General features: G+C 27.6%; 1 long non-coding RNA gene across 1 annotated transcript; it reads right to left on the reverse strand.

Moving 5' to 3' along the window:
• Positions 1–10,954: 10,954 nt before the first annotated feature.
• Positions 10,955–13,487, reverse strand: LOC126654993 (uncharacterized). Its single transcript, XR_007632836.2, has 2 exons — positions 13,358–13,487; positions 10,955–12,117 (listed from the first exon to the last, which is right to left on the reverse strand). It is a non-coding gene; the product is annotated as an uncharacterized LOC126654993 (long non-coding RNA).
• Positions 13,488–16,210: the final 2,723 nt, after the last annotated feature.

Consider the following 16,210-nt stretch of genomic DNA (forward strand, 5'->3'; position numbering starts at 1 on the left):
TTTATAGACCAGTATACCAATATACTCTCATCTTAGACTCTCAGTCACATTCTAATTAATTGATAGTACAATTTTTTTTAATATTTTATTTGATTTAATAATTTTATATCTGTAAAATATTTTATATCTGTAAAATATTTACCTTTTTTTTGCGCCACAGATAGACTTATTCTACTTGTTGGCGGGTTAGCGGGAGTTTTTTTTTTAGGAGAAAATGATATCAATAAGTCAATCGAAAACAGTGTAACTGTGAGAAACTCAGGGAAGTGATTGAACCATTCCTGATGACCTGAAATGGAACGGGCATTCTGCGCCATTACATGCGCTGCCTGATTCGCAGATCGTCTCACGAAAGAAAAAATAATATTATGAAACTGCTTAGCTAATTCCATGCAATCTTCAACAAGCAAATCGGCTCCACGAGACTTGGATTTCGAATCTCTAACACCACCTCCATAGCATCCGACTCCACCACCAGCTTATCGTGACCCTTTAACCAGCTTAAGGCCTCTCGGATACCCATTATTTCAGCCAAGCGGGATGAGAACGAACCCAACAAGTTGGAATGACGGGCTTGAACAATATGGCCCAGCCAATCTCTCACAACAATGCCTATACCAATCTCGCTTCTCCCCGTATAAACCGCATCATCTACATTTACCTTCAACCACCCCTGTTCCGGCGGATACCATCTGACCGCACCATCACTACTGTTCACAGCTGCCATTCCTAACTGCTGGTTACTGTTCTTAGCAGCCATCCACGCAGAGAGCTGGAAACCCGCTGATTTAACAATGAGATTGACTGAACCAGCAACTTTTTTCCAAACGATGTTATTGCGGTTCAACCACAAATTCCAGCAAATGTACGCAGCCAAAGACTGATCTTCCTCCTTCAGATTATTCAACCACGCAGAACACCAAACACGGACGTCCGTATGAACAGTCTCCATTCCAAGCAACCTCGCCATTTTCCAACATTCCTGGGCAGTGGAGCAGCTATTAAAGAGATGAACTGCAGATTCTTGCCATGCATTACACACCATGCACGTGGAATTAACGAAAACCCTACGGCATGCTAACGCGTCGACCGTTGGTAAATACCCGGAGCAAACTCTCCAAATAAAGTTTCTAATATGAAGAGGAACCCGTAAATCCCAAATTCTACCCCAAATTCCATCTGGCGCACCCTCTTCATCACCTCGAAGCATTCTATAAAAACTCTTAACTGAAAATCTACCTTTTGAGTCACCTATCCAATTCCACCTATCCTCAATATCACGGTTACTAACAGGGACGTTCAAAATTCGAACAACATCGTCAGCAACAAAAATGTCATTTATCAGTCCCACATCCCACTCCGACCCATCCTCCACAAGCAACTGCTCTACACGAGCATCCATTAAATTTGGCGCAGGATCGGTTTTAACATAACCTGAAACTGGATCAGCAAGCCATGGAGACGACCAGATGTTTGCTTTCCTGCCGTTGCCAATACGAAGCCTAGCGTCTCTCTTAATTCCATTTTGAGCTTCGAAGATACTTCGCCATATGTATCGGTTTTAGGAGAGTGCGCGAGTTCAATGCCTGGATCGAACTCAGGACCTCAGAAGGATGTCTTAAGAGCTTTGCCATCCAGGCCAAAGCTCTCAGACAAAATATTTACCTCTTTACTTGATATAATTTAAAATAAAAAATTAAAGTGTACACTCCCCTTTTTTATTATTGATAAGCTGATTTTCATTTCAGAATCAAATTATATATTTATTTTCATTTTTTAAATTGATTAACTAAATAAAAGTTAAAATATTTTTAATTAAATCAATTTTAATCCATTAAATTAAATAGATTATTAGTTCAATATATCTTTAATAATTTTTAACATTATAGATAATTTTGTATGATTTTCAATAAAAGTGCATTGAAATAGTGAATACGTTAATTATCTAATGGATTTAATAACCAAATAAATTCAAGCATTTGGATTTATTTTTTAAATTCAATACATTGAAATGGTGAATACGTTAATTGACTATAATTGATCAATTGAAAGGTTTAATAATTTTTTTTCTAAATATTTTGATTTATTTGATCTCTAGGCCTATATAATAAAATATTACATATATATATCTAATACAATTTTATCTAAAAATATTTTTTTTAATATCTACTGTAATTTAAATATATCTATCGATTTGAGAATGAATATAATATTATTTATTAATTTGTTTAGAAAAAATGTATAAAAATATCAATTAAATTGAAATGGAGTAAGTAATAATAATAGTCCATAACTATAGGCATTATGTCGATAAACAATGAAGCAAAGGAAAGGTGCTTTACCAAAGGCATCTTTCACATGACAAACATACCTTCATGTTTTTCATTTTATGTGTTTGACTACTTTGCCACCATTCTTAGAAGATATATTTCTAAGTGCTAATGTCTTAAAAAATCCTGATCTTTCATCCCCTTTTCAATCATACCCTGACGTTGCAAATCAGTCAATTTTATTCTATTTTGTATTTTTTTTCATTTTAATTGTACCATAAAACATAAAATTAACCTTTTCTTATTTGGAATTTTTTTTCTAAATTGATCCTTTTTGAATTAGATTAATTTTTTATATTAAATTGACCATTTTTTGAAGAATGCTTTTGAATTTTTATCAAATAAATAAAGGTTAATTTTATACTTCAGGGTACAATTGAAATAAAAAAATGTAAAATGGGGTAAAATTGACAAATTTTCAACGTCAGGGTAGGATTGAAAAAGGGATGAAAGGTCGGGTTTTTTTTAAGGCATTAAGCCTATTTTTAATCACATTCTTTTGATTTAGGATAATAAAGTTCGAGCAAATTTTATTGTTTAGATGAGGCTGCATATCTTGAGATATTGAGGTTAATCTGCTTGTGAAGTTTTTGCGATGTGTTTGATTCCAACTCGAATTTGGTGTGAATGAAGTCGTGTCGTCAAGCTCGAATTATATTAAGTTCAAATTCAACTTCAAACTCACATCTACTATCTACTATCTACTATATATATATAAAGCAGGACGTTTTTTCCCATTGATTGACACTTGTCATTCTTACATTAATTCTCTTATTTATTTCATTTTTGTTTTTATTTGTTGTTATTAATGATGATATACTTTTTATTTCTTTATGTTTTTACTTTATTGGAAATCCATGATAAGTTTTTTTTTGGTTGTTACTTTATTTGCTATTAAGTTGTAATCTCATATATTTTATTAGAATTGATATAAATATAATTTCTAAAATGCTAATCATTTTATCAGTTTTAAATATAAGGCTTAATTACAATAAAATGCCAAACGTATGCTATTAATCTTCATTTTATTTTTCTTTAACAAAAAATTAAATTTTATGATTATATGGTAACAAAAAAAATTGTAAATAACTATCAAATCTAATATATATATATATATATATATATATATATATATATATATAGTAGATATATATCATGATCTTTTTTCTTTATTGACACTTGACACTTTCTTATTTACTCTTGTAATTTTTTTTATTTTTATTACTATTATTTAACACTTTTGATTATAACTTTCCTTAAAAAAAAGTAACTAATTATTTGGACTACTTAATTGCCATGTTTTCTCTTAAATGCCTTCTTAGAAAAGCGTTACTAACTTATTTCCAATATTTCATTAAATGACATGACCTAAATTATCAATCAAATTGACATTTCCTTTACAAAGAAAAGGATTCAATCTGATAGTAAAAATTATGAAAAGATTTTTCTTGTCTCAAACCTACTTATTATTAATTAAATAATTTTTAGTACAAAAAATTAATGTTAGAATTTAATTTACCATAGTATTAATTAAGATTGCATGACCATTTATTGCTCTTTTTTTCAACCACATTTCTTGTAAAATTTAACATTTTCAAGCAATTTATTTTTATAAAGTATAGCATTTTTACTTGCCTTGCCATATAGTATTGTTGTCTCAATTTTTTCATTCACACAATTTTAACAAAAAAAGTTTTTAACCTTTATTATGTCATTCATAAAAAAAAAACGTTTTAACCTTTTTATTTTACGTTTTCTTTGTCTTCTAATTTATTATGGGAAAGCCATGATTATAAAACATTACTACTAATATATTGGAAGGCTAAATAACTTCTTCCACCTCCCATTTATGCTTATTTATCTCCTAATTTATTATAGAACAATTTCTTTTCTAATATGTAGCTATAAAACATTCTTTTTATAACTCTTAAGAAAATTATGAAGATAAATTGTGAAGATATTCTCAGAAAAAGGTATGACTTAATATGTCCTTTTGATAAGACTTCTTAGATTAAGCTCTATGTACTAATCTGTTTGATTAAAAATACGGGCTAATGTTTTGTTTTAAATCATATTTTTAATATGATGGTGATAGATGAGAAAGTTCTTCTTCTTCTTCTTCTTCTACTTTTTTCTTTTTATGTTGTTTTAAATTATTTTAGCATCGTTTTTTGGTATTTTTTACAACTTTTTGTGAAAAAATCGTAATGTTCTTCATTAATGATATTTTGACCTGGTTTTCAAATGTTTTAAATTAATTTTAGAAATCGTTTGAAACTGTTTTCTCGAAACTGTTTTATACTGTTTGAAACCTTTGTAAACGGTTTGAAACTGTTTTATACTGTTTGAAACTGTTATTTTTTAAACTGTTTGAAAGTGTTTTTTAGAAACTGTTTTAGACTGCTTGAGATCTCGGTTTGCAACTGTTTTATACTGTTTGAAACCTTTGTAAACGGTTTGAAACTGTTTTTTTGAAACTGTTATTTTTTATGTAAACGGTTTGAAACTGTTTGATACTATTTGAAACTGTTATTTTATAAACTATTGAAAAAGTATTTTTTAGAATCTGTTTTATCCAGTTTGAGACCTTTGTAAACGGTTTGAAACTGTTTTATACGGTTCGAAACTGTTTTTTGAAACTGTTTGAAACTGTTATTTTTTAGACTGTTTAAAAGTGTTTTTTAGAAACTGTTTTAGACTGTTTGAAACCTTTGTAAACGGTTTGAAACCGTAATTGAAACTGTACTTGAAACCGTTTGAAACCTTTTTAATAGATTTTTAATAAGAACAAATAAATTAATAATTTACAGTTTTCTTTGTTTTTTAAGAAAGTTATGATCGTTAGATTTTCCCATTGATTGACACTTGTCATTCTTACATTAATTCTCTTATTTATTTCATTTTTGTTTTTATTTGTTGTTATTAATGATGATATACTTTTTATTTCTTTATGTTTTTACTTTATTGGAAATTCATGATAAGTTTTTTTTTGGTTGTTACTTTATTTGCTATTAAGTTGTAATCTCATATATTTTATTAGAATTGATATAAATATAATTTCTAAAATGCTAATCATTTTATCAGTTTTAAATATAAGGCTTAATTACAATAAAATGCCAAACGTATGCTATTAATCTTCATTTTATTTTTCTTTAACAAAAAATTAAATTTTATGATTATATGGTAACAAAAAAAATTGTAAATAACTATCAAATCTAATATATATATATATATATATATATATATATATATATATATATATATATATATATATATATATATATATATATATATATATATATATATATATATATATATATATATAGTAGATATATATCATGATCTTTTTTCTTTATTGACACTTGACACTTTCTTATTTACTCTTGTAATTTTTTTTATTTTTATTACTATTATTTAACACTTTTGATTATAACTTTCCTTAAAAAAAAGTAACTAATTATTTGGACTACTTAATTGCCATGTTTTCTCTTAAATGCCTTCTTAGAAAAGCGTTACTAACTTATTTCCAATATTTCATTAAATGACATGACCTAAATTATCAATCAAATTGACATTTCCTTTACAAAGAAAAGGATTCAATCTGATAGTAAAAATTATGAAAAGATTTTTCTTGTCTCAAACCTACTTATTATTAATTAAATAATTTTTAGTACAAAAATTAATGTTAGAATTTAATTTACCATAGTATTAATTAAGATTGCATGACCATTTATTGCTCTTTTTTTCAACCACATTTCTTGTAAAATTTAACATTTTCAAGCAATTTATTTTTATAAAGTATAGCATTTTTACTTGCCTTGCCATATAGTATTGTTGTCTCAATTTTTTCATTCACACAATTTTAACAAAAAAAGTTTTTAACCTTTATTATGTCATTCATAAAAAAAAAACGTTTTAACCTTTTTATTTTACGTTTTCTTTGTCTTCTAATTTATTATGGGAAAGCCATGATTATAAAACATTACTACTAATATATTGGAAGGCTAAATAACTTCTTCCACCTCCCATTTATGCTTATTTATCTCCTAATTTATTATAGAACAATTTCTTTTCTAATATGTAGCTATAAAACATTCTTTTTATAACTCTTAAGAAAATTATGAAGATAAATTGTGAAGATATTCTCAGAAAAAGGTATGACTTAATATGTCCTTTTGATAAGACTTCTTAGATTAAGCTCTATGTACTAATCTGTTTGATTAAAAATACGGGCTAATGTTTTGTTTTAAATCATATTTTTGTATCAATTTGTGTTTTATAATCGTATATTTTAAGTTTTTTTTGTGTATGTTTATATTTTAGTTTTGAGTAACATAATATTATAAAATAGTAAGTAATTTAGAAAGATTTGTGAGAACTTATGTAGCAAGCATTCTTCATATGATCCATTTGGATTAGCCATTGTGAAGATATCATATCATATGCACATTTTTTTGAGAAAGGTATGACTCTATCTATCCTTTTGGTTTTACGTTAGTTATAGAAATGATGATTTTTAATTTATTTATTTTATTTTAGGATGTTAAGATTTTTAAAATAAGCTCTATATGCTAATTTGTTTAATATTTTGTTTTACTGATTGTTTTTTTATAAATTTGTGTCTTATATTAATATGTCTCTAATCTTTATAATTTTATGTGATTTTTTTCTATCAGACTATTAGTTCTCCAACATATGGTAAATAAAGTTTCTTATGAGATGTATATGTTGTATTATCGTCTATTTTTATTATGTATATCTTATTTTAGGATGCTAGGACTTCTAAAATTAAGCTCTATATGCTAATTTGTTTAATGTTTTGTTTTACTGATTTTTTTTATAAATTTGTGTCTTATTTTATATGTCTCTAATCTTTATAATTTTATGTAGTTTTTTTTTCTTTCAGTTCTTCGACGTATGCTAAATCAAGTTTTCTATGAGATGTATATGTTATAATTATTTTCATTATGTATATCTTATTTTAAAAAATTACGTTTTCTTACAAAATGTTTTTTAATATGTTAGAGGACTTTTAGAAGTGCCAATGTAGGAATTGAATATGTTGGATTACGGATTTAACCAATAAATGATAAAATTGCCATTCAACTATTTTTAGCTGTTCTTTAAATTTGTTTGTTAAAGCAATAAATTTGAATTAAAGTAAATATAGAGGAAAAAGGAAAATTAGTTTAGATGTAGAAGATATACATAAAGTTTTATGATAAACAAACTGTCTTAATTATGTATGCGGCAAATTTCATATAATTTATAATGTTAGCTTAAAATATTTATTAATAATGTGAAAAAAAATTAAATTAAATAAAAATATTTAATAAACATTATAAGTATAATAGGATAATTACGTTTGATTTTTTTTTATCTTCTTCCTTATTTGCTTAAATACTTAATTTGATTTATAAATATATAATTACATGATTACAATTACAATTTAAAATCAAATAATTTACTAAATACAAATATAAATACTAATTGATTTGTTATTCTTATATGTAAATTTAAAGTTATGGAGATAAATTTTATGATTTGTTTTTAAAATTTTGGTAAACGTTAGCATTTAGACTTGGAAGCAATTATTATTGCCTCGAATCAATCAATTGCAACAATTTACAATTAAATGACAAGTTATGAAAATTTATTTTATGATTCCTTTTTATTTTGATAAACTTATATTAAATGTTTCACACATTTAATAACAATTTACAGTTAAATGACAATCAATTTGGTAATTTTATTTTTTTTCCTTAAATTTATTCATTTCTATTGAAAATGTATTTTAAATGTATAAGTTTTTTTTCTTTGCTAAAGTTAAATTCTCTTTTTAATAGTGTACACGCTAAAGCTATTAATAGTTTCATTAAAATTCATTTTTTTTACAATTTAATCAATTAACACCCAATGAAATAAAATTAAACAATATAATACAAAATTATAGGTTTATTAATACAGAATTACATTAAAGAAGAAAAATGATAAAAAAATAATTAAATGATAAAAAAAATTAAAAACAATATTTTAATCAATTATTTTTCATATTTAAAAATTATTATTTTGTTAAGGATGGGATACAAATAAACTCATAATAAATATCTAGGGCTGACTAAAAATAATTAAATGACATTATATAATAAAAATAAAAGTAATTGTATTATTTATAAAATTAATATCTACATTTATTTATTATACATTTTTTTTTATTGTTAGAAAATAAAAATAATTATATTAAAATTATAAGCTAATAACACTCAAATAATATTAAACAAAAACGTGCAACGCACGGGTTAAAGCTAGTATGATATATGAGGAGAGATTCTTAGGTAGACTTAGTCCACCACGTCATCTGTGGACTAACCTATCACATAATGACACGTCATTAAAATGATGACAATCTTGTAAATTCGTTTATTACTTATTTACACATTTGAATAGTAATATTACAAGATTGCCATTATTTTAATGACGTGTTATTATGCAATAGGCTTAGTCCACCGATGTCGTGGTGGACTGAGTCTACCTAAAAATTTCTCGTTATATGAGTTTGAAATCGAGTTGACTTAAATTTTAAAATCTGAAACTGAACTTGAACTCGAACATGCAAACTATTCGAACTCTACTCGAATAAGTTTACGCTTCATAAAAATAAATCATTAATAAAAATATATTAAATGTGATACATATATATAAATGTATTTATTATAAACTAGAGTTAATTGCAAATTAAATCACGAACTTTACTCTAATTTGCAATTACAACAAGAATTTTAAAACTTGGCAATGTCAGTAATCAACTTTCATTTTTTGGCAAATTAGTACACCGAGCTAAAACAACACTAACGTGGACGTTGTAATATCCAGCCACGTGTTGTTGCATTATTGGTCGGTCTACCGAGTCATAAACACACAATAAAATGGAAAATAGTAAGATAAATAAATTATTAGTTTAAGATCACAAGTCTCACGAGTCTTTATTGATACTCGAGCTCAAGTCCGGTTGAAATTTTTGTTCGATTTTAATTTTTTTCAAATTAACTTTAAATAATTTGCCTAACTTATTTATACTCATGTTCAAATCTAAATACATCAGCATCAATATAGTCATTAGATATCAGATCATTAATCAAACTAATAATACATGATTTTGAACTTCAAATTAAATTATTATGTTGCTATCATAACTTAGGTGATCAAACAATCAATTAAATTGAATTAATCAATTTAACCGATTTCTGTTTCTTTTAATTAAATTGAGTTGATTTTTTTAGTCAATTAGTTTGTATACTTTTTGTTCAATCAGATTCAAATATAGTTAAGAAATTCAAAAATTTGACAATTAACTCCACTAATTAAATATTTTATATTTATTTTTAACCATTGATATTTATATTATGCAATTAACTTTTTTTAACTTTTCATGAAAGTCTAATACTACTAAATCACCCTAACAAGAATATAAAGAAATTACTGCTGCAATCCATCAAGCTGCAGCTCACTCTACTCCTCTGTTCCAGCATCGTTGCCATGACATATTCCCAGCTGTATTGCAGCTGTATTCCAGCTCAGAATTTTAGCTTCATTTTTAGTCTATAAATAGCATTAGATTTGTAGTTTGATTCTCTTAGTTTTTGTAATCACAAAATTCATTATATAATCAAAGTTTGTTCTCTGATTCTGATTTCCAATATGGTATCAAAGCGGGTCCGAGCCCGGGAGTTGGCGTTGCCACCGGTGTTGCCGCCGCGTTTCTAATCGTTGTTGTTCTCCGTTGTATCCATGTGATCCAGATTGATTTGATTGTTGTTCTCCGTTGTATCCAAGTGATCCGGATTGATTTGATTGATATTCCTTTGGTTGATTTTGTTTGATTCTTGATTGATTGTTCGTGTCGTTATTCATCGGCAATTATTTTTTCTCTGTTTGTGTTTGGAGCTGAATCAAAGGCGGCTCAGGTTCACTACTCTCAGTTTCAGGTTCTTATCATTGCTATCAATAATTTTCGCTCAATTTCAAGTTTTTTTTTATCAATTCTGATAAATTTCCGTTCGTTATTATCGCTTCAATTTCAAAGAGTTCCTCATCTGTTCTCTAGATAACATGTTTGTTGTCTGTTCTTCTTCTAAATGCCTCTCAAAAGGCTGTTCTCTGGATAACATGTTTGTTATCTGTTTTTTCTTCTAAATGCCTCTCAAAAGGTTTCAATTCCTCTTAATGTATCACATTAACCCATATATTCTACAAATTCATGGTGTTGATTTCAGTTCAAAAGAGTTGTGACCATCATTCTTCTATCTTAGCAAATTTCTCAAGATTTCATTGAGTTCTATATCATAACATGTCACGACCCGATTCTCGGCATCGAGACCGGCGCTAGGGAATGGGAGTGGTTGCTCCGAAACCCGTAGCAAGCCTTAAAAATAAATTAAAATCACTTAAAATTTTTCGCGGAATTCAAATCATTTTCGAACATTTTAAAATCGCAGTTTAAAACGTTCTATTAAAAATTACCATTTAAAACATGCACATAATTTTCTCTTTAATTATTGCATTTTAGTTTCAAAACCATTTCTCTATGGTTTATAATGCATCTCATTATGCATACCATCTTACTATGGTAATTACTGCATTTCACTATGCAGGCCATTTCTCTAATGGACTTAACTGCATTTCATTATGCAGACCATTTCATTATGGATTTAACTGCATTTCATTATGCAGATGCGCTTGCCGCATTTTATTCAAGTGCAGTCGCTCGGACTTTCGCACAGCATTCACATATTACATATTATCAGAGTTTAGCATTATAAAATATAAAGCATAAATAAGTCCAACGACTACTAAGGTATCACCGTTCATTATTCTAGCTACTGCAACTCTAGACACATAAAGGAAAGTCATTCTCACTTATTCAATCCAGGGATTTCCGGAACAAGAAATTGGAAATCCTCACCTCAAACTACTCGCCTGTAAAAATATTAAATTCAACGGGGTCAGTTATAAAAACTGGTGAATGCGTACAACATGTACTAATAAACATTAATATGAAAGCAATGCATTCCAGATTACCGATTCATATGAAACCCTAAACCATGATTCATGTTCCTATATGCTTTCAACACAGGAAACATAAATATTCCACATCATTTCATCATATTCGGGTTAACCTTTTATTTTTCTTTGGCCGTATTTATTTTCTCTTTTTGTACTTTTAGCCAGTCAAATCCGATTATTCTTATTTTACGTATTTGAAAGTCCCAGACTCTTCTTACAATACAACGGATTTCGGCAGTACATAAATACTGTCGCCAATTTCACTTTTTTTTAATAAAAGGTTCAACCTCTCAGATCTCGGCAGTTTCTCTTTACTGCCTTTGGTCGTCTATATTCCGTTGCCTCTGTAGATCTGTTCACACAGAGTCTAGGCCGTCGCCTGACTTTCCAGGCCGTCGCCAGGATTCACACAGCACATTCACATGCAACCCATTCTAAATGCAATACCGGTGATCACACAGCACTATTGCCGCCCAATAGTAAGCATGTTTCAATGAATCTAAATCGGTTTCAAAACTATGTATATAGTTCATGCGATTTAAATTCAAAATAAAATAAAGCATTTGCAAATCATGTAAAGCAGTTCGCAATATTTTTAATACTAATATTTAGCAGTATAAGTTGTAAACACACTCACAGTACTCGCTTATTCCAAATATAAAAATACCACCCGTCGAATATCAAAACCTTTGCTCGCCGGTTTCCGCGACAAAACTCGCTGGATCTAATTTAGAGATTAAACATTAATAAATGTATTAACTCTAAATCTAGGATAAACTCTAGACCGACTCAACCATATAAACCACATAATCACAAACCAAATTTGATTCCGACTATCTATTTCCGCGTCATCGTATTTCTATACGATACACCACATAGTTTATTTAATTCAATAAATAAACATAGAATTATAATTCCATATAATTCTAACACATATTCAATTCACATAATTTTCTAAAAATACATTTTTAGAAAATCTCATCAAACATATCACAATTCAAAAATAACCAAAAATATTTTTCCGTAAAATATTTTTGACCCGGGGCTCGGCCCCCCCTTATTTTCTGCCAAAAACATTTCGGCACTAACTGCTGCCAACTGAGTTTAGGACTGAGCCAACATGCTCTATCCCCTCTACTCATACTCCGGTCACCGTATTCCGGTGGTTTTGGCCGGAAAACTCAAAAACGCTAAAAACGCTTAAAAATCCATTTTAAGCCATTTTAACACCGAAATTCATCAAAATCAGTTTCAAATACATTTTTAATTTTTATCTTGTAAAAACAGCAGCCCAAAATTTTAAAATAACATTTTTCATTATTTTAACCATTAAAACCGAAATATCAATTAATAATCAAAACCGATTATTAATCCTTCAAAACACTACACAAAAATCATTTAAATTCCATAAATAATTATCATATGTATTTCATAAATTTTTCACAAATATTTTCTGCCCAGAAATTAAAATGACAGTTTTACCCTTTTTCAACAATTTTTGGCCGAATAGAGTTATTAAAAATTAAACCCGATTATTAAACCGCTAAAAATTAACCATCAACCATTTAATTAACATCAACCACAAATATAACTCATCCATAAACCAATTTATTTCTAGAAATTAAAAATCAATTTATTTACCCTTTTTAAGCGATTTTTAAGCTTTAAAACAATTAAAAATCGAAACCCAACTAATTAAATTAACACCCGAATTAATTAACATTTTTAATCCATAAAAATTTCACTTTAAAGCATAAATAAAGTTCAACATATAGATCAGCCCAGAAATTTAAATAAATAATTTAATTTTCACGGAAAAATTATTTTAAAACCGAAACCCACGTAAACAACAATCAAAACCAACTAATTATCCATCAAACATCAAATTTAAACCATCCTAAGCATGTTTCTAGAGTTCATCAACTTCAGAAAATAAAAATCAAGATTTGAGCTTGAAATTATACCTCAAACGAACATGCAAATATAGATTAATGATCTACGCAATATTCCCGACAACTTTTGTTAAGAAAATTTTGAGAGAAAATAAAAGTATAAGGTTTTGTGTTTTGTTTTGTGAAGAATTCGGCACCCACACAAATGAAGAAGATGATATAGAGACTTGGGCACCAAGACTTCATATGGAAATATCTAGATATTTATTTGGTTGTTCAATTATTTACAAGTTTGCCATTATGGCATTCTTGTAAATAATTCGAACTCTAGGGGCAAAATAAATTCAACTTTTTCAAATATTCAAAAACATTAAAAACATAACATATGGGCTGTGTTAAAATATTTTTGGGCCTTTAAAAATATTTAAAATAATTATTTTTTTACGGTTTTTAGTGAAAAATCGCAAAATTCACTTTTAACACGTAAAATTGTCAAAAATCACATTTAAGGCAAACACATAGCAAATCACATTTTTACCCTTATAAATTCATCACGTGAATTTATTCACTATTTTCGAGGTCCTAATCAATTAAAAATCGGACACACACGAAAATAAACGCTAAAAATTCTACGGGGTATTACATAACAGTAGGTGCATTGATTTTATTTGCGAGGAGTCTTTGTGAATAATTGAGGTTTGGTTGAATATATATATTTGAGTGGATCTATTCTTCAATTTCTGGAGACAAATATATTTGTCAATTATACTCACTGTATGTTCAACAAAATTCCTCAACCAAAATCAGATTCACTCGAGTGGAGTAGCAAGGCAAGGTGTTGAAATTTTGGTTCAGATTTTGTTTATGTTCATTGATGATTCCAAGTTTCAAATTTCAGATTTCAGTTCATGTGGCTTTGAATTGATATCGCAAGTTATCTCCAAAGTTATGCTTAATTGTGGGAATCTCAACGGGATCTTTACAGAACATATCATCAATATCAATTTTCTTTACTTGTGTTGATTACCTGTGGTTTTACAATTGCTTGAGGTAGAGAGTTTTTTGACCACAAGATTCCACAAAGTAGTTAGACTTGGATTATATGAATTATTACAGTTTTTGGCTTAAAATTTTCGAATTACTGCCTGCAATCCATCAAGCTGCTGAACACTGAGGCTGAAGGTCTCTTATCAAGCTCGGCATATTTGACATATATGCCTAGCTTGAGGGGGGGGGGTAACAAGAATATAAAGAAATTACTGCCTGCAATCCATCAAGCTGCAACTCACTCTACTCCTCTGTTCCAGCATCGTTGCCATGACATATTCCCAGCTGTATAATAGCTGTATTCCAGCTGTATTGCAGCTGTATTCCAGCTCAGAATTTTAGCTTCATTTTTAGTCTATAAATAGCATTAGATTTGTAGTTTGATTCTCTTAGTTTTTGTAATCACAAAACTCATTATATAATCAAAGTTTGTTCTCTGATTCTGATTTCCAATACACCCGTCTTCAAAATCTGAAGGTAATAAATTGTAAAAAAAAAGGATTAACACATTTTTAAGATTCTCAAAAATTTACATTTTTAGTTTATTTGATCCTTAAACTTCCATTTGATCTTATTTGGTCCCTCAATGCTACATTTTTAGTTTATCTAGCCTCTGAATTTCTATTTGGTTTTATCTTGTCTTTAAAATTTAATATCTTACTTTCTCAAGTTCTTAAACATATGATAGTTCAGAAATCAGATAAACTAAAAAATATAATATAAAATTCAGGAATCAAATAAAACAAAATGAAATTTTAAATCCCAAATAAACCAAAACGTAAAATTGAAGAATCAAGTAAGATCAAATGAAAATTTTAAGAATTCGATAAATTATAAATATTAAATAAAAAATCTTAAAATGTGTTAATCCCACCAACAAGTTATAACTCAAATGATATATGAACAGCAAACGGTTAAACTCGTGGGTTGAAATCCTTCCGCAAGCGCTCCTCTCCCCGATTATAAAAAAAAGGTGTTAATCCTATTCAAAAGTACAAATTTTGAATTCCATTCAGATAATTTATGTGAGATGTGAATAATCCGGCTTTTCAGCTAAGCCAAAGGTTTATTGATTTCTTTAAACACCAGCTCATCTATTATACCAAAACTTTTCTTAACAACATCAAATATTCAATGTGGCAGGTAACTTATGATATTGTATTGAGAGAATAGTCATTTCCATATATAAATTTGTATAGCAAAATAAGAAAAAGATTATTTTGTAAAAAAATAACATTTTATATAAACAAAATTAAAAATATTCAACTAAAATTAAATTATAAAGATAAATAAATTTATTTAACTTAGAATCCATAATTTAATTTTTTTAGTTTGACTTCCGCCAATTATTTATTGACTTGTCTAGTACATCTCTTTTGGTAGTTTAATATTTAATTTAATTCAATAAATGTAGATTTCAATTCTATTTATTTTCTTTGTAAATTTTACATTTTTGTGAATACTTATTTTTTTTCTTGATTTAATTTTATAAATTTTATAAATTTTGATATTTTTTTTATATATTAATAGACCTAAAATCTGAATTATTATTAATTAAAAATTTATTCTTAATATTTTCTAAACAAGATTCATGCAAATAGCTCATAGTTGATTTGTGATTTGAAATAATCACTACATATTGCCGAATTATACTTTTAAAGATTTCTATCAATTTGATATTTTCTTTAACTCTGAATATAATATTATTTATCCTTGATTAATTTTTAATTTCTTTTATAATATAATATTTATTATTTGAAAAATGAATCTAATCATTCATGTCAAAGATGGAAATTATATTTTTTCAATGTTGTATTGGTGTACAAAAACTTGACGTTTGGAATATTAGATAAGCATAATAATGAATTAGCTAACTCA

The sequence above is a fragment of the Mercurialis annua genome, linkage group LG7, assembly GCF_937616625.2.
Source record: "Mercurialis annua linkage group LG7, ddMerAnnu1.2, whole genome shotgun sequence".
Classification (NCBI taxonomy): domain Eukaryota; kingdom Viridiplantae; phylum Streptophyta; class Magnoliopsida; order Malpighiales; family Euphorbiaceae; genus Mercurialis; species Mercurialis annua.